At 35.5% G+C, this 19,914-nt stretch overlaps 1 protein-coding gene across 7 annotated transcripts in view; it reads left to right on the forward strand.

The window, feature by feature from the left end:
- The window catches only part of LOC145245959 (3',5'-cyclic-AMP phosphodiesterase 4C-like), a 1,213,142-nt gene that overhangs the window by 133,694 nt on the left and 1,059,534 nt on the right, over nucleotides 1-19,914 (forward strand). The window lies entirely within an intron of this gene.

Raw genomic sequence — 19,914 nt, forward strand, 5'->3', positions numbered from 1 at the left:
AATATGTATATATATACATATATATATATAAATAAGTGTATATATATATATATATATATATATATATATATATATATATATTAATATTTATATAACGGCTAAATACAGACAAAAAACATAATGAATTTAAAAAATAAAAAATGTAAAATGAAGCTAACCAAGTTTCGTTCCTCACTTATCAAAGCTAAATCGAGGAAAATACGATTTAAAACAAACAAAAAAAAGTCATGAATATGGCGGGGGTAGGAAAAAAAACAAATAAACGGGGAAAAATTACACAGAGACTAAATTAAGTCCAATAATAAAAAGAGTCTCTAAAATTTTCAAATGATAGGGAGAGTGCGACTTACTAAGGATCGTAAACATGTCAGCACTGAAATTCGTGGCACACGCATGGTTATTTATAAGATGGTAGCAAATCGCAGAACCATACGTATTACTCAGAACATCCGAGGGTGAAAAATTTGCAGTACGAATCTTTAAAGGCACATGCTGTTTCAAACGAAAATCTAATCTTTGCGATGTTCGCCCAACATAGTGCGCATTGCAACTACATTTAAATAAATAAATAATAGAATTATAAGGGGGGTGGGCAGAACATCTTTGCGAATAGACGGCAACGTAGGCTTAGTTGAAAAAACAACACGCGGGTTCGATGCAAAATAACACCGTTGCACCGTCAAAGAAATTTGCTTAGCAAATCGGTCACTGATGTTACCTATCCAAGGTAGACGTAGGTACACAGGACATCTATTAGCTATAATTTCTTTGGGTTTATGAAAATTAGAAACTTTCTTATTAATAGTAGTTTCAACAATATCCGAGGGGTAACCATTATTACAGAGGGTCTTAGTGATAAATTTGAGTTCGTCATCCAAATTAACCTCAGAACAAATGATCAAGGCCCTATTTGGTTTATAGGGCAAAAAGAGTCCGAACGCGTATAGAGACCCCTAAAAGTTGGTTTACGATAAACAGAAGTAAGAAAGCACGAGGATGTCTTGGGCACAAGAACATTCAAAAATGGAAGAGTAGAATTCGTTTCCTTGTCTACCGTAAACTTAAGGGCTGGATGAACATTATTGAGGGACACAAAAAAAAGCATCCGCATTCGTCTCGTTGTCAAATAAGCAGAAAGTGTCGTCAACGTAACGAAAATAATTGTCTGGTTTATGCAAACCAGACAATAGACCCTCTTCATGAAAACCCACAAAGATATCAGCCAACGCTGGTCCCAATGGGGAACCCATGGCCACACCATCCGTCTGTCTGTACATAATATCTTTGAAACGTAATTCTACCGACATGGTGGAGAATTTCATCAATTCTACAAAAATATTTTCTGGTATTGGGAAGTCGGAATTTACTCCGATATAAAGCGTCAGCACAAATATTAATAGTCTCTAACAATGGGATACAAGTAAAAAGACTGGAAATATCGAAGGAACACATAAATTTGTCTGAATGAGTATAATTTTGTATAAAGTTAGCAAAGCTAAAAGAATCTTTAATACAATATGAACTATAACGTTCCAAAACAGGTTCTAAAATAATTGTCAACCATTTTGCTAGCTTATGTTGACAAGACCCTATCATAGATAATATGGGTCTCCACGGTACCCCCTTTTTATGGGTCTTAGGCAAACCATACAAACGAGGGCGAATAAAACCAGTAGGACGAATTAAATCAGAAATGAAAGTGGGAAGAGCACCACTTTTGACCCATTTGACAAGTTGTTTTTGGAACTTGGTCTCGATAGAAACAGTAGAATCATGAGTATCTACCGGACCCAATTTAACAAATTTAGAGGTGTCCCCCAAAATAGTTAACATTTTATTGACATAATCCTGGTGATCCATAATGACAACGCCAGAACCTTTATCGGGTTTTGTGATGACTAAAGATTTATTATGGCGAAGTGCTTTGATTATACGATAATGTTCACTTCGCCATTTTGCTTCACAAAACGAAATGGGTATGCCCGCATAAGAATGTGCGACGTCATTAAGTTTCGCCTTAATATCACTGACCATAGCGTCGGAAATAAGAGAAAGTCTTTTTAATTGAGCAAAAAAAAATTCAAATTCAACATATATCTCTTCACGCTTTGGAGGTATGGGAGGAATGCAGAAGTCCAAGCCATGCAAAAGAATATTAAGTTCAAGCTCAGACAACTGCACAGAACAGAGATTTAAGACGTTCTGAGTAACAATAGGGTTCGTCGAGCAACCATAGTTTTTGAAGATCAAATGTTGCAAATTCTTTGGATTTTTTAACAATAAGCTCGAAAGGCTACGTTCGTGAATTATTGCAATATATATCTAGAAAATCTAATTTTGTCAAAAAACGACAAACAGCCAACCGAAGCTTTCCAAATTTCATGATATTACCTGTTAAAACGTGCCAGATTACAAGAAAGCTTAGACAAAAAAATTAGAGATAAAATCACTTTCAATTTTTTGTCCAGGATGTAACTTAGCTCTGCAAATCAGACCTTCTTAAATTCGTGTTTGAACAACAAAGTTCGTCCCGCTTTTATTTTAATTATTTTATTTATTTAATTAACCTATTACGACCCAAAATTAGAAATAAGTGTTGCGAGCGACACGAGCTCGTATGGTATAGGAGCATGTATACAGCATATCCTGCCAGATGGATCAAAGAAACCTCTAGCTCACGCCTCAAGGACACTACTTCCGGCAGAAAAGGTTTACTCTCACATAGAAAAAGAGGGGTTAAGCATTATTTTCGCGGTGACGAAATTCCACCGTTATCTGTACGGGAGACACTTTATACTAGAAACAGATCAAAAGCCCCTAGTGACAATCTTCGGCTCAAAAAAGTGCTTGCCAGTATACACGGCAAATCGCTTACTTCGTTGGGGTACGATCTTGCTAAATTATTACTTTCAAATAAAACAGCTGGGTTCGAAAAAATAGATCATGCGGATGGCCTGTCAAGGCTTATACCGAAAATGGAGGAAACCCTTGAAGAGTCAGTAATTGCAGCTATGTGTTCCAATTATGAGGAAAAAACATGGTGGTGAATATAATAAAAGAATTACCAGTCACGTTAACCGATATAAAAAGGGAGGTTGAAAATGACGATGTCATCACAGACATAAAAAAACAAATAAGGGAAAATGATGAAAAAACGCAAAGCATATTTTCCGTATGCAATGATGTTGTATTATATAGTTAAAGAGTTGTAGAAAAAGATCTTACGTGATTTTCATACAGGACACCCGGATATAAATAGGATGATGGCACTTATGCGGAGTTACGTTTACTGGCGTAACATGGATGTGGATATTGCACTAACAGTAAACAAGTGTAAAGGTTGTGCGTTAGCCACAAAGGCACCACCGATAGTCCATAAACCTTGGAAAAAAACTGACCATCCATGGTCACGCATTCATATAGACTTTGCTGGACCGACCGAAGGACAATACTTCCTAATCGTAGTAGATAGTTTTTCCAGATGGCCTGAAGTAAAGCGTTTCAAGAACCCGATGACAAATAACACAATAAGTTTTCTGCATGAAATATTTGCACGTTTTGGTGTGCCAGACATTATAGTCACAGATAACGGAACACAATTTACATCAAGTGATTTCAAGGACTTTTGTGACACTTTCAGGTAAAACATATAACTACACCACCGTTCCATCCTAGTCAAATGGATTAGCAGAAAGGTTCATAGACACGGTAAAGCGTGCACTTAGAAAATCAATAGGGACCCCGACGGATTACAACAATTCCTGCAAATATACAGGATAAACAAGAACCCAAATACACCGTCGAAATTATCGCCAGCAGAATTAATGTTTGCTAGAAAAATAAAATCATCATTTGATAAATTAATACTAAAGCAAGCAATGGTCCATCAAACTACGCACACATCACGTAAAAGGTTTGAACCTGGTGATCGTGTATGTTTTAAATGTATGAAAAATAATATTTCATGTTGGGAGTTTGATACGGTAGATAAACGTATCGGCAACTTGGTCTACATGATAAAAGGTCCAAAAGGGATACACAAAAGACATCAAAATCAATTGAGAAAATGTCATAAACGACAACGAACATGACAAACCTGATGAAAAGGAAGATCCAATTGATATACTATATGAAGCGTTTGATATCGAACCACCACAAACCATGCCCGAACCGAGAAGATTGAAAAGGAAAAGAAAGTTTACAAAACCAATTATAATGAACCCCAAGAGAAAAAAATATTGAAATCTACACGACTTCAAATTTTGGGAGACGCCCACTAATTAACATAGGTGGGTGAGTGAGATATATAAAGGTATCAATCACCAATACCAGGAGAGTTCTGCAACGACTGCCAAATAGGCAAGACGCCTATGCTGCCTCCAGTAAGACATGCAACACGCCACCTGCCGGAATATCTCCAACTGAAGTATATATGAAGACATGCAAATATATATATCATTTCTCTTCCTAATATATTATTGTTATACCTTTGCAGATCATTTCTTCTTTAAAAAAAAACAAATTTATTATTATCTGGATGTATAGCTTAATCGAATGAGCACCTGTTCAAGCCCTTACAATTTATTTTAATGTTTTCTTATTAATAATTTTAAATCACGATAAAAAAGAGGTACCATTTAAAAAGGAGTATAACTATGTGTGTGTGTGTGTGTGTGTGTGTGTGTGTGTGTGTGTGTGTGTGTGTGTGTGTGTGTGTGTGTGTGTGCGTGTGTATCGTATGTCAGCTGTTTGTTTTAAATTAAATTAACCTTGGTATTATCTTCTTATCTATATTTCTATAATTTTTTTTGTGTGTATTGATATTTATATTAAAATCCTTTTCTTCTGTTTATTTAAATATTAATTTTAATTCATTTCCTATTAGTTTTTTTTTTTTTCGGTTTTCTTATGCGATGATCACCTTTAGTTAACTATTACGTGTAATTATATTCATGCAGATATTCTACATAAGTTATACTTGCGTAATATTTGCGTGAAAAGATTATAGTAAACACAAACCTCTTTCCATATATATATTAATGTATTTGTATATATATTTGTTTAAAAATAATTTGCCTACCGAACTCCTGTGTTAGTTTTTGGTCTACAGACGTGAAACTTAATATATAGAGTATTCGAACTCATGCAAAACTTTATATTTGGGTTTCAGCTGGGAAAATCGGTGCAAAAGTGTGAAAATTTAAAAAATGGAATTCGCCAGATGAAGGTCGAACGACGGCATTACGAATACGCATGCGTAACATAATGGCTATTAGTTCATGTTTTAATTTTTAGCCTTGCAACAAACATATTTTCATAGCTCAAGCATTAGCATAAAAGAAAAAAGTAAATCAGAAGCTAAACGTTTTGGTTTCGATTCTCGGTGGTGGCGCATAAGTCATTTTTATTTTTTAACTTTTTAAATCATTACTATATATTAGTCCAATATAATATAATAATAAACACGAAATCTGCATTAATCCAAATATCATATTTAAGCGTATTTTACGACCGGGCAATGTCAGGTGGCCTGCTAGTATGTATATAAGCATGCAACATTAATATCTGTCTACAGACATTAGCGTGTTATGCATATGCAATCATCAGCGTAGGAAGTGACAATTACTGCTACTTGGGACATTTTGAACCCACTCCCAAAGTCAACCCTTACTTCTAGGTTACCAAAAATTAATGCAGAAATTGATAGTGTCTAATACTGCCGAGTCAACAGGTGTATTCAGTAAACAGTCAGAAAGTATTCAACGACAGTAAGTTGTAATATTGCTTTTTGCACTTAGATTAACCGTGTTTTCTTAATTTCATAAAGAGGGCTTTACTTTAATTTTTTAAAGGCTTAAAGCCAGTGTTTTTGCGCTATAGAAATATTCTATGCTAACAGAACATTCAGATAAATTTCAATAAGGGTTGCATCTACCAAAGAATCTAAAAAAAAACATTAAAATTCTCCTTTGATTCCATCTGGGTTCGTTAAGGTAAATTAGCGGTTAGGTCCATAAAATAACTTAAATATATTAGAAGGTAAAGAAACGAGATTCATTTTTTTTTTAATTAGATTTTTTTTCGTTTCACAAAACAAAACCTAAATTAAACAATGAATCTTTTAGTGAAGAATGTACAAGATAATCAAAACCGCCCTGCCCGTTTTTTTTTAAGGTAAAAAAGGGTTAACGGTATGCGTAACTTATATTTAGTCTTCAAAGTAATCACCGTCAGTATCCAACACCTTCTGCCAACATGCCTCTAGCTGTTCAATCCCTTGTGGGAGAACTCAGAGGTTTTAGACACAAAAACGCCCATAAGGGCTTAGCCCAAATTTGCTTTATTGCTTTCCACGAAGATGACTATCTAGGGAGTGGAAGAGGTGGAATTCAGATGGCACAAGCTCAACTGAATAAGATGGTTGGCACAAAGTTTTCAACTCAAGTTGATGTATAGTATCTCAGACAATTCGATTTATTATACTATTTCACACTAATGTACTATTTCTGATAGCTTAATTTTTGAAAAGTTGGGGGGAGAGTAATGTAGTATCTGTTGTTATGAGATCATCCTCTCAAGCATCACCTCCTTCTTTCAGGGTAAAGATTAGTGTCGTATATGTTCATTTCTAATGATAAAATATTCTCAGCTATTGCTCTTCTTTTTATGGACATGATACCATGCTCCCAGGTATTACCTTTTCCTTTTTTTTTGGGTGGGAGAAGGAGAGTAGTGTAGCTTCTGTTTTGTTGTCATGAGATCCTCCTCCCAGACATTATCTCTTCTTTTGGAAATGCGGAAGTAATGTAATACATGTTTGTTTGTTGTGATACCATTCTTCCAAGCATGACCTCCTCCTTTGGGAAGAGGACTATGTAGTATATGTTCATTTGCCATGGTTCTACCCTGTTAGATTAGCTAATATATGCGGAGGGAGAATATATTTGCCAGTATAAAATGATATTTCTGAAAATATGTTGTAGTTTCCATTACAGACAGACACCCAGTTTCCATTCATAGAAAATACATGTTTCTTTTTTTTATCAAGACATTGTTAATATAATTAGATATATATATATATTAAAAAAAGGCATATTTTTTTTTCAAGTATGACATGAAGTAATTAAGTTTTTCTCATGAAATGCTTGACATGCCCGGAAGTATCTTCTTTACAATTGGGTGCGTCTAAGAGAGGAAATTATCCCCAATCCTCAAAATCCCAATATTAGAATTAGCCCAGAGAGCGTAACGTATTTGAGGATCAATGGCACAATAGATAAAAGAGCTAAGTATAACCTGTTCTAAATGAAAGTCTTCTGAAGATAGAAATTTCAATCCTCATCTGTATTGATGATACTAAGAACACAAGTACAAATTACTATTGGCCATACTATAGTATTAATGCTTGAGTCCTTCAGGGGTCCATCTTGGGTCCAACTCTTTTCCTGATCTACATCAATGATCTTCCAAATCACATCCTTAGATCATTCGTAGACATCTTTGCTGAAAACACTACCATTTATGGCAGCACATCAAAGGCCATAAACGACCAAGTTCTCTCTCTCTCTCTCTCTCTCTCTCTCTCTCTCTCTCTCTCTCTCTCTCTCTTGAGCACATGGTACAATGGGGAAAAAGTGTCTGGTTACTTTTAATGCATCTAAAACCAAGCTTCTATCTTTACATCATCAACATTTTGATCTCCATCTGACATCAATTGAAATGAATGGCTCTCGTCTTTGGGAGACTCAATGTTTTGACAAGCTTCTGAGCTTGACCTTTACTCCTGATCTAAAATTGAACACATACATCAAATCTATTGCCAAGGTCGCTGGAAAAATGATGGGATCTTTCTATCGATCCAGTAGATATTTTACTTTTGATGCAATTCTCTACCTATGTAAGAGTCAAATACGTCCAAGGATGTATTGCTGTCACATCTGGGCAGGAGCTGCTAGAAAGACCTTATCCTACCTTGACTGAGTTCAGAATAAACTTCGTAGCATTGTAGGGGATGCCTTTTTCTCTTCCCTGCAACCTCTTTCTCACAGAAGAGACGTTGCATGCTTGTTTCTGTTTTATCGTTATTTTTATGGTTAGTGCTCGTTTGAGCCCCAATCTATGGTCCCCCCCTCACCAAACATTCACGAGAAACACTCGTCTGGCTGAAAACACTGTCAATAATTTCCCCCACTTTTTATCTGTGCCTAAACCTAAGCATAGATTCCATAAACAAAGCTTCTTTCTTAGAATTGCACACCTGTGGAACTCTTTTTCGTTTATCTGCTTTCCAGCTGACTACAATATGGCCATCTTCAAGTCCAATATAAAAAGTTTTTGATGAGCCGTTCCTCTTAAGTAATCCAATTTACCAAATTTACACTTCAAACGATTACTATATTGTCCTTTTGACCACTGTACACTCTTTAACCCTTATTCTCGAGTGGCCTGTGGGCGTTAATAAGTGGTGATTTTCTTGTTAAAAAAAATACAAGTAAAATTACTTCAGACTTCTACCTGGTCAAGTCTGATGAAACGAGAGTAAGCTACTCTGATATGTTTTATGGGCAAAGGACAGAGATTACACCCAAGATTAGGACAGTAGTCCGAATAATCCAAATAATCCGAGTTTATACATACACAAAAATGATTCTTAGAAACGACTGGGATCAAAGTGTAGAATCTGTTCTTTCGCTCAGTGAACTAAAAATTCTTTAAGACCAGGGCATTAAAAAAAAAAAATCCAGAGTACCCCTTTTGGGGAGCTGGGTTTCCTCCACTTTAAAACTCAACCTTGAGTCTAACTTCTCGTGACGGAGGCAATTAATAGAGACTCTTAGTGTAACTTGCCGACTTGAGAAACCAGAACTCAACGAATTGCACACTCTATCAAAAGCAATGTGGAGAGAGTGGCAGACTGACCAACCGGATCCTCCCGTCAACCAGGACCCTCGTCGAAGAAACAACCCAGTCCCAGCAACCAAACCAGACCCAGAACAGACAAATCTGGTGACGTCACTCGCTGGATATCGTTTAGAGAGAAAGGAGTACATAGACAACAATATATTTTTACTGAAAACCTTTTTGTGGTTAAGAATAGATGTATTGTTTTGTAATTTTATTCATAAAAGTCTGTTAAAGTTTAGATAACGGTTTTTATGTGAGGTGAAAATCACCCACATGTTAGAATCAGGTGATCTTTGTGAATATTGGACATTAATTATGGAGAATTTAAGGGCTTATTTAGTGTTGTGACGTTGCTCATTAACCTTTTTCTCAATTCTGCTTCATACAGAGTAGTCCAAATGATCTAGAGAGTTAGAGGGTCAATTCATCATAAAAACGATATCTTTAATTGTTTTTTATTTTGTTTGATTTTTTTTTTTTTTTGTCTTATTTCTTTAGAGGTCTATCAGCTCTGCTTAAACCATTTTCTGGCATGAAATAACCTTTATTTATTAAGATTTGGGAGGAAGTGATAAGGATGGACTTGAGAAAAAGAAGGGTAAATAAAGACCAAGTCAGAGATAGGTTAATTTAGAAAGTCAGTTTTCAAAAGTCGTCCAACACATGCCATCATGTAAAACGGACGTTAAACTGAATATGATGATGAGAAAAGAAGAGGGTGGCAAGCTGTTGTGCAATACACTCATGAAGTTCAGATAAATGTAATCACAAGAACGAATATTCAAATACAAAGTACCCTCTTCAGGTAACTCAGCTAGTAAGTGTATAATGCTAGTTTTCTTCTTCTTCTTCTTCTTCTTCTTCTTCTTCTTCTTCATCATCATCATCATCGCTGTCATCGTCTACATCATTATCATATTTATCATCATCATCATCTTTTTTTTCTTTTTCATCGCCGTCATCATCTACATCATAATTTTCTCCTTTTCATCGCCGTCATTGTCTTCTTCTTCTTCTTCTTCTTCTTCTTCTTCTTCTTCTTCTTCTTCTTCTTCTTCTTCTTCTTCTTCTTCTTTGGTAATGGCGTGATCTTATTAGAAGAGAGAGAGAGGGGGGGGTGATAACATACAATAAAAAAAATTTTACCTCTTCATTAAAAGTCTGATTTGTTAAGCCGAAAATAAACGTGTTAGTCTTAAATTGAATTTTTTTTTTCCTTATTCATTTAGACTAGTTTGAAATAACTAAATAAAGACTTAAGAATCAATGCCTCCAAATTTTTACTGGGAAAATTCTAACTTCTACCATGCAATTAGATTTTTTTTCCTTCTTCTATGCAATATGTTTTCGAAACAAATTGTTAATCGGGTTAAAAATTATCTTAATGTAAATAATTTGAAGAACAAATCGAACGAATTCTGAAATAATGATAGTAAATGAATCCTCAAGAATTTTCTCATTAAATATTTAAGAGAATTCGGTTTGTATTTTTGTATGTTGGTCCAAAGATAAGGAACTGTTGCCACATCTTGGGAGGTGTCGCTCAGAGCACTCGTGACAGAGTACAAAATTGACTTTGCAAACTAATGGAGAGGATGATCTTTTCTGTTTTCTACAGATGAAATGTCATCAGTCTATCATGATTTCCATGGAATTCGTTTGTTTCTGGTTCCTTCTTTGTAAGACATTCGCACCCAAAACTTCTCTTTTGTCCAGAATTCAAAGAAATTTCATTTGCAACACAATACTCGGAAATTGTGATCATAAATAGGTCTAGAAATTAGGCTTGCTGATCTTGGCGATCAGAAACGTGATTGATTAGAGTACAGTCCTGGGTCGAAGGAGAACGGTAGAGAAAATATAATGCTAAATTGTAAAGTTAATTTAAAACACATGAAGGCCTGGTCGTCTGATTCTAGTTTGGATTCCCTGGTCAAGGGAAGGGTGTTACGAATATAGACTCTAAGTCCGTGCATGTGTCTGTCCGAGTCCTTGCAGCACAGTGGGAGATAATCAGATATATTACAGTGGTTAGACAGGATGAAGGAATGTAGGTGAGTTTCACTTAGGCTAAGATATCCGGGGGAATTTGCTAGAACTTAATTTTTGCTAATAAATTATTTTCCAAAACATTCTTTACGGTATTCTAATCCTAAACCTAACAATAACTGGCAATCATTTGGACTTAGGGTTAATGGCAAAAAAAAAAAAAAAAAAAAAAAAAAAACTGTTGAGTTCCTCAAAACGCTAGAACCATCCGGAAATAAGAGATTATCTATGTTAAATTTATATACGAAACTAACCATTCATTCTAAATTCTAAAATAAAAAAAATAATTATGTATTCATTCTTTTTGTGGACTGTTATCCTCAACTTCATGGTTGTTGTTGTTGTTGTTGTTGTTGTTGCTGCTGCTGCTGCTGCTGCTGCTGCTGCTGTTGTTGTTGTTGTTTCTTCTTCTTCACCACCTTTTGGCCAACTCATCCTCTGGCCTTCTTCAGGAGATTAACCGTGATGGGATAGGAATGCCGAGTTTTGTAACTTATCCCCAGTAATTACTGCCTTCTGTAGTTGTCTCACCACGTTTTGGTTAACTAATCCTCTGGCCTGTTTGGGTTGGATTGAAACCGCTATCTTCAGACAAAGATCATCAGAAATCGTAGAGACTCAATACCTCTATCCACTGCATCACGGGCCTGGAAGGGCTGGCTGAAATGTGGCAAAACAACAACAACAACAACAACAACTATAAAGATGAGGATAAAAATCTGCACAAAAAAAATGAATGCACAAATTATGAAACCTCAACTGAAAGGATTCCAAAAATAAAAAATAAAAACAAAAAAATGAAATAATTGGTTAAAAAAAAATAGAATGTCAATGGGATGGGGTGTTCATCAAAGGGATTTGATTTACAAATGTACCAAAAACATCTTGGTCTTATTTGTGCTAACATACAGAGGATAAGGTAACACAATAAATTGTTGAAATCAAGAAAGCTTAAAATCACTCTCTTCTTATCATCTATATAAATCACGAGATAGAATCCATTTCAAGCGAAGAATGCAAGTGATTAATCATAAAACGTATCATGCAGCTGTTGTAAGAATCAATCATCAGTGATGCACTGACTTCACTGTGAGTTCCGAGTATAAATCATCATATCCATTTCACCAGCATCTTAATCATTTTATTACAAGATTATGCTATGCAACACATAGACATTATTTACTTATGTGTTACTGCTTATTAAGACTCAAAGGCAACTCGAGAATAAGTATTAATAAGATTGTCAGTTGAACAATGAACGACATCTTCAGAGGACTGGAAGCAATGAGCAAAATCGACAAAATTTGATTATTTTAGCGGAGAGCTCGACAAGAATTTATTAACATTGGATTTTAAAAAGACCATATCGTCAAATCCTAGTGAACATGAACAAATGGTACAGTTTTACGCTTTAACATATGTAAATTTCAGTTCTGCACCATGCAAAAAAAGAAATGACTAAGTCCATCATTTGCCCCTCACCACATTCAGCCCCAAAAGTCCCCAAGTTCTTGACATATTTAAATTTGAGTTCAACACCAAGCAAAACTACTAAATAAACATACACAGAAAACTTTAGACAAATATGGTAAAATAGTCCCAAAACTGGAGTGTTTTTATTAGCCCTAAAAGAGCCCCTGGAGCATACCCAAGAGTTATCACAAAGTATAAACAAACAAAATTATATAGAAATCAGTTAGTTACATCTTTTCAGAATGTTTTACAAAAATCCAAGGCATCAATTTTTTTTAATAAGCACAAAAGTATCAATTTTAGCCATTTTAACCCAAAAGGCATCCCTGGGGGGGGGGGGCAGAGTTTTCCCAGAAAATCCATTCTGTTACTTTTTTACTCATATCATGTTTAATGTTTGTGCAAAAATTTCAAAAATTCCAAGGCGTAGTTTTTGAGAAAAGTGCAGACAGACGGACAAGGGTGAATTTACAGGTCCACCCTCCTATAAAAATATCCCAGAAAGTATCTCACTCATGGTACAATGCTTTACCTGTATAAGAGCAAGATACGTCCTAAGATAGAGTAATATTGCCTCATGGGGGGGGGCAAACAGAGTATAAATTGGCTTCAAAATGTAGTGAGGGGCTGGAGTTTTCTTCTCTTCCCTACAGATTTTTTTCTCCCAAAAGCGATGTTGCTAGTATTTTTCTACTCTGTCATTATTTTCATGGTTGTTGCTTGATGGAGCTCCAATCTCCGGTTACATCCTGTAAATAAATCACAACAAAAAAACTCGTCTAGCGACAACCAATGTAAATATTTTTTCATTCTTCCTCTGTGTACCTAAAGATAAACGAAACTTCCATGAGCAGAGTTTAGTTTCGTTTAGATACTGAACAGACGCATCATAAATTTAGACACAAAGTTTTGCCGTATTCTCGGCAGGGACAGGATATGACTTGCCTAAAAGTAACCCATGATTTTGCCAGGCACTACTTATTGGAGGTTTGCAGCTAACTTTTATATTTGAAGGTTGTTTGTCTATCCACGACCTGGGGAGCCAATGGGGGGGGGGGTAGTTCTTGTCTTCACACCACACACACACACACACACATATATATATATATATATATATATATATATATATATATATATATATATATGTGTGTGTGTGTGTGTGTGTATATATACGAGGTGCCTTCAATAAACTTTTTTCTTATGCGCAGTTTTATTGATAATACTCACCTGAAGCTCTAGTCCTCTTCAAAGTAATCTCCTCCGGCTGCAATGCACTTGTTGTATCATTCCAACAACCTCTGGAAGTCTTCTTGTGTGAACGTGTTACTGACCTTCGTCACAGCCTCTTTCATTTCTTCAATTGTCTCATAATGACAGCCTCTAAGGTTTTCCTTGGGCTTAGGGAATTACCAAATGTCACAGGGAGCAAGGTCTGGACTGTAAAGAGGATGAGTAACTGTCTTGATGCCCATCTTGGTCAAATAGTCTGTAACAAGTATGGAGTTGTAGACTGGTGCATTTGTGCAAATCTTCCACATCTTCAGTTCCTCACAAATAATCGCATGTACAGTTCCCACACTGACATCAAACTGTGTACTTATTGTCTCTATAGACACACGACGATCCTTATCCATGAAATTCTTTATTTGGCCAATCAGCTTTGGTGTTCTAACTTCCTTACTCCTCCCACACCTTTCATCATCCCTCACACAGTCCCTGCCTTCCTTTTTTTATATAATAAATTAAAATATTATATTTAAGCGGATTTTACAACTGCGCAACGCTCCCCCTCCCCCGCTGTCACAATATTTTTTTTTATTTACGACCGGACAATGGCGGGCGCCCCCCCCCCCTCCGCTAGTCTTTTTATAAAGAAGACTTGCATTCAAATTTAACAGTTGTTAGCGAATATGAAAACACGAATTCTAGTTAGCTTTTGTTTTATTTGTTATTAATATTCCTCTTTTTTGTTTCTTTCTCTTCAATTTCTACCTCTCTCTCTCTCTCTCACCCTCTCTTTTCCTCACTCTCTCACTTTTTCGTTTCTCTCTCTTTTTCGTGTCTTTCTCTTCTATCCACCCCCCTCTCTCTCTCTCTCTCTCTCTCTCTCTCTCTCTCTCTCTCTCTCTCTCTCTCTCTCTCTCATATAAATAAACGCTGGTGGCTAATTTAATTCGTCCTCATTTACATTAATGAAGGAAGCGGATGTTTCCAAAAATGTCTCCCATTTTCTTAAAATAAGATTTATTTTTTTTTACTTTTGATTATTATTTTTGCAAAACAATTCATAAAAAAAAACAGTTGTTCGTTTCTTTCACCAAAAAAGCAAAAACAAAATATTCTGCTTAAATTTCAACATTCTGATATACATTTTTGATTAACATGCATTTATTCTATAAACGGCAGCAAAATATAATTTTTGAAGTTCTATTACTTCCTTATTATTCCTCAACATTATATATACACACACATACATAGGACTATTCTCCCTCCTGATAAAAACTAGAATCCCTAACCACCTACAATTATTCTCTAGCGAGACGCCCAAGGCAAAAACTACCCTCTCTAACCTAGTAAGAAACTTAAAAGAAAAAAAAACAAAAACATACATTTCTCCTTAAAATGGAAACTACAAAGAAAGTCCAGATCATACAGCCCAGATTTACAATACTGTCTCCTCTGCAACGCAAGGGCTACAGCGATAATAACAGCACCAGAAAAATTAAATATCTTGAATTCCAAATCAGAAATAATATCCAGATGCAGGCACAAAATAAAATTTAAATATGGAAACACCCTAACTCTGCCGATAAACCTCCTCCAAACCAGGATTAATATCGGTGGCCTCTTAGATCAACCGCCTTGCATGAACTCTACCTGCTTCCCTAATTACAATTACTCTGCATTGCTATAAGCGGTTGACCAACCTCTCTTACATGCCGAATCTAGCACCCAGTATCTGACATTGGCACGCCCTTTTGTTTAGCAATTCAACCAGTGTACTCCTGCTCATCTATACAATCTGTACTTTGCCTATTTCACTAGACTCACCTATAGAGATTCTCTCCCATCACACTATCCATCACTATATTTATTTTTAACGACAGAATAGAAATATCACCAAAACATTCTCAGACCACCCCCGAATACACCCTCCCCCCCTTGTCCTATTGAATCTATCCAGCAACCAATCATGTTGATGCTGATATGCAATAGTAACGAAATAATCTTACATATCCTCTCTATATATTCATCATCACTTAACAAATTCTCCCTACTATGCTCCCCATGCGGCTTTTACTCATAATCTCTTTAATTTCTTTGCTTAAAGCATAAATTTAAATTTATCAATAACCCTCGCCCCCTCTCGTCACAATTGAATCCTAATATCTGAAAACACCCTATTGGTCTCCCCCCACCCTTGTAGAATTTAACTTTCTCCTACATATGATATATAACTCCAATATAAGCGGTCACACCAAAAAATAAGTAAAAATCTCGATAACTTACCCCCTCCCACTAACTTTAAGACCCATCGCCCCCCCCCCTTACGAGTGACTTATAGAGCATTCACTTCACCCTACTCTCTTTGTTCCTTATCTTCATTTAGCTACTGGTATTTTAGAGTCCTATGTCTTTTAACAGGCACCTCCAACTACCTAATCCTCTTTTGCTTCAGTTCCGAACTGTGTTACATTTTATTCCCAACATTTTGGTTTCCACTTATCTATAACCAAGAATTACTCCTAGAAGTAATTATAACATTACTTGGATCTTTTTTGAATACGCAAATTGAAATCAAGAATACGTACATCATCAACTAAGGACCAACGTACTTTCACTCCGGATATAAGAAACTTGGAATAAAAAAATACATCCTGAAATTTAATTGCCGTTTCAAAACATTTTCTGCTCAAAAGAATGACGTAATGTCCATTCATTATATTCTTGTCCCAGCTTTTATATTTAAAAAAATTGCAAGATTTCCATCACCAACCGCAATACGTTACATCGAATCACCATTTAAACTGGATGGACACTGCATTTCTCACAGAGAAACTTTTATTTGTTTATTTATTAATGTTTTTTTTTTTAATATTTGGATACTGCTTTACACTCAACAAGGACCTAAAAACTTTGCATAATATCTCTACTCCTCTGCTTTTAAAAACTTTCTCCTGCTGTAAGTTTTCTGAATTGTCGTATTTTCATTTTATTTCATCATTTTTTTAAGTTGGCTTTTTATATTTTTATACTTATTTTTTTATATCTAGTTTTATCCTCCTATATTTAATAACTTTGTATTTCTTATACCTTTATTAGTTATTATTACTCTATAATTCTTATATTCTTTTATATTTATTTATCGTATGCCTCTTTGTATTTTTATCCCCTTATTCTACCATTTGTTTATCCTCGATCTTATTCACTTAAAAATATTTCTATATTGTATCCCTTATAATTTATACGCTCACATTTATTATCTTATTATAGTATTATCTATAATAATTTATATTTCAATTAAGTACTGTTATAATTTCCGATACCCCTTCTAAAATATACCGTCATAGCATAAATCCCCTATATCAAGTAAATCGCTTCCATAGCTTCAAGACAGTGAATAATGAATATGAACAAAACTACAAAGAAGAAATTAGCATAAGGGGTTTTACTTCAGACATCTACTCAGTCTGCGACAACGTCTTGTTTTATACTGAAAGAGTCATTATCCCTAAAACTCTGCAAAAGAGAATACTTAAAAATGGGCCATTCCGGTACTAGCAGGATGAAATGCCTGATGTGCAATTTTGTTTACTGGCCATCCATGGACCAAGATATCATTAATATGGTTAAAACACATAAAGGGTGTGCCTTGACAACAAAGACATTATCCATTACTTACAAACCTTGGCAAAAATCCGAACAACCATGGTCCAGGATATATATATATGTATACTTTGCAGGAACACTAGAGGATTTTTACTACTTTATAGTGGTGGATAGTTTCTTCAAATGGTCATAGGTGATAAGATGTAGGAAACTCACCAAAGTGGCAACCATTAATTTCTTACATGAGTTGTTTGCTCCTTTTGGTGTTGTTGATTGTCTTCTGAATGACAATGCCATCCAATTCACTTCTTCAAAGTTCAAAGAATTCTGCAAGACTTACCAAATAAAACATCTCACAACACTGCAATATCATTATAAGAGCAATGGCTAAGCCGAACACTTTCTAGACACACTAAAAATGACACTAAAGAACGCTTACAGGTCATCCACAAAAAAGTTTTTACAACAGTTTCTTCAAGTTTATAGGATTACAGCAAACCTTAACACATCAGCAGCCTGATCACTAGTGGAAATTATGTTTGGCCGTAAAATCAGATCAGTATTCAAAAGACTGTTATTGAGGCAAACCACACAAAATAGAACCTCTACTGTACCTCTAAAAAAGTACAACCTTGGAGATTGTTTACTTCAACCACCTTAGAAATAATGTTTCCTTTTGGGAACTGGGGAAGATAATACAGAGGCTTGCCAATGTTATCTACATAATCCAAGGCCTGAGATTCAAACACAAAGGCATGTGAATCAGATTCAGAAACGTACAATTGAGGATCAAGATGATTTGTCGCAAGAAGTAGAGACTATTGAAACCGTCTGCAACATATTTATTGAGCCTCCCCAAACCACACCAGAACCACGACATTCTGACAAAAAAAGGAAATTCACAAACCCACTCATAGTTTCATAGTCTATCGAAATAGAAAGAAGTAATGATACATCTTTCAACTTGAAAGGGCGTGTTGTGGCGGAATTACATACGAATGAACTGAACCATATACATAAATACCAGAAGACAAAACATTAATGCGCAATCCAGATCCTGAGAGCCAATAGAGTTTGTTTGTTGACGAACAAACTAACACTTTTGTATGTTCTTGTTAATACATTTTTCTACTCTGTTCCTGTGTTCTGTTTTTCTTGTAACTCTTTAACTGGTCTTATAACGCTAATATAACTTATATTACGACCCTTTACGCCCACCAGCCGCATTCTAAAATTCATAATGATTGGTTTATTAGTTTAGGAGTGAATTTTGTACATATGATGAATATATAAACGTATGTACATACCTAACTTTATATAAAAATATTAAATTTTTATGTGAATATAGTTGTAGGGTAATCTTAACTGTAATTTTCCATTTAAAATTCCTAATTCTCTATAAACTATTAGATCGTTTTGCTTTATTTGTTATTCATTTAATCTATTTTCTTGTTTTTTTTTTTGTTTTTTTTTTGTAAAACATTTTAAAACATGCAATTATGAAATTCATTTTAAATATTGTGTTTCCACATAAATATTTGTTGCCAGAAGAAACAGAAATGAACAAGTGAATATTATTTCTCCTCGAGCAATTCTCAAATTGTCACGCGACTTTTAATTATTTCCTTTCTTTAGATGCGTCCTAGCATTTCCATGCGACGCTTTGTCCGTATTTTGGTCGGTCACGCTGAAGTTTGAAATAGCAATTTCGTCGCTACTCATCCAGATGGAAATATCCCAAAAGAGTCGCCAAAGATACACCAAGAACTTTCACTGAAAAAAAACAAAAACAAAAAATGGAAGAATCAACCAACCAACTGCGCGCCAAGTATTTTCTGGATGAATTCACCAATGATTGTATAGATAAAAAAGGTTTTATAGACTGGCTAAACTGGCTCTACTATGAACAGGAGAGGATTATAATGGCTGCCCAAGATCAAGGCTTGATCAGTTCTTTTAAGAAAATCAGTGGTCTCAGTAATGACAACAAGTACAGGTTCTGTCACACAAAAGTAGAGAGTGTGAGCCACCTAATATCTACTTTTACGGTTCTGCTAGAGGACGGCATTTATACAATGCGACACAATGGAAAAAGTTAAATTGACCATCTGGAAAATAGTTGAATGTACGAGGGGAGTGCAATAAGTAATGCCCCTGACCCACTTCCCATAGTAGTAGAGCAACGAAACTTGGCACAGTTATTAGTCTTTCTCTACATAGGAACCACTCGGAGTTATGCATTTCTCCCATCGTTTAATGCAGCTCTGGAGACCGTTTTTATAGAACACCCCAGGTTGGTCCTCCAACCACGACGTGACTTCAAAAATCAAGGCTGCATCATCTGAGAAACGCTTTCCTTTCAAAAACAACTTCATGGCTGGGAAGAGGTGAAAGTCAGAGGGTGCAAGGTCAGGAGAGTAGGAAGGATGGGAGAGGATTTCATAACCACATGCCCGTGCTTCTGATCTGGCAACATGCGAGTTGTGGACCGGAGTGTTGTCCTCCAGGAGGAGAGTACCTTTGCTGATCTTGCCCTGCATCTTGATTTTGATAGCTTTCCTTAATTTCCTCAAAAGTGAAGCATAATAGGCTCCTGTAATTGTGGTACCCTTTGCCAGGAAATTTGTCATCACTACTCCGTCCTAGTCCCAGAAGACT

The sequence above is a fragment of the Euprymna scolopes genome, chromosome 23 (assembly GCF_053919585.1).
Source record: "Euprymna scolopes isolate OS-2025 chromosome 23, ASM5391958v1, whole genome shotgun sequence".
In the NCBI taxonomy this organism is placed as follows: Eukaryota; Metazoa; Mollusca; class Cephalopoda; order Sepiida; family Sepiolidae; genus Euprymna; species Euprymna scolopes.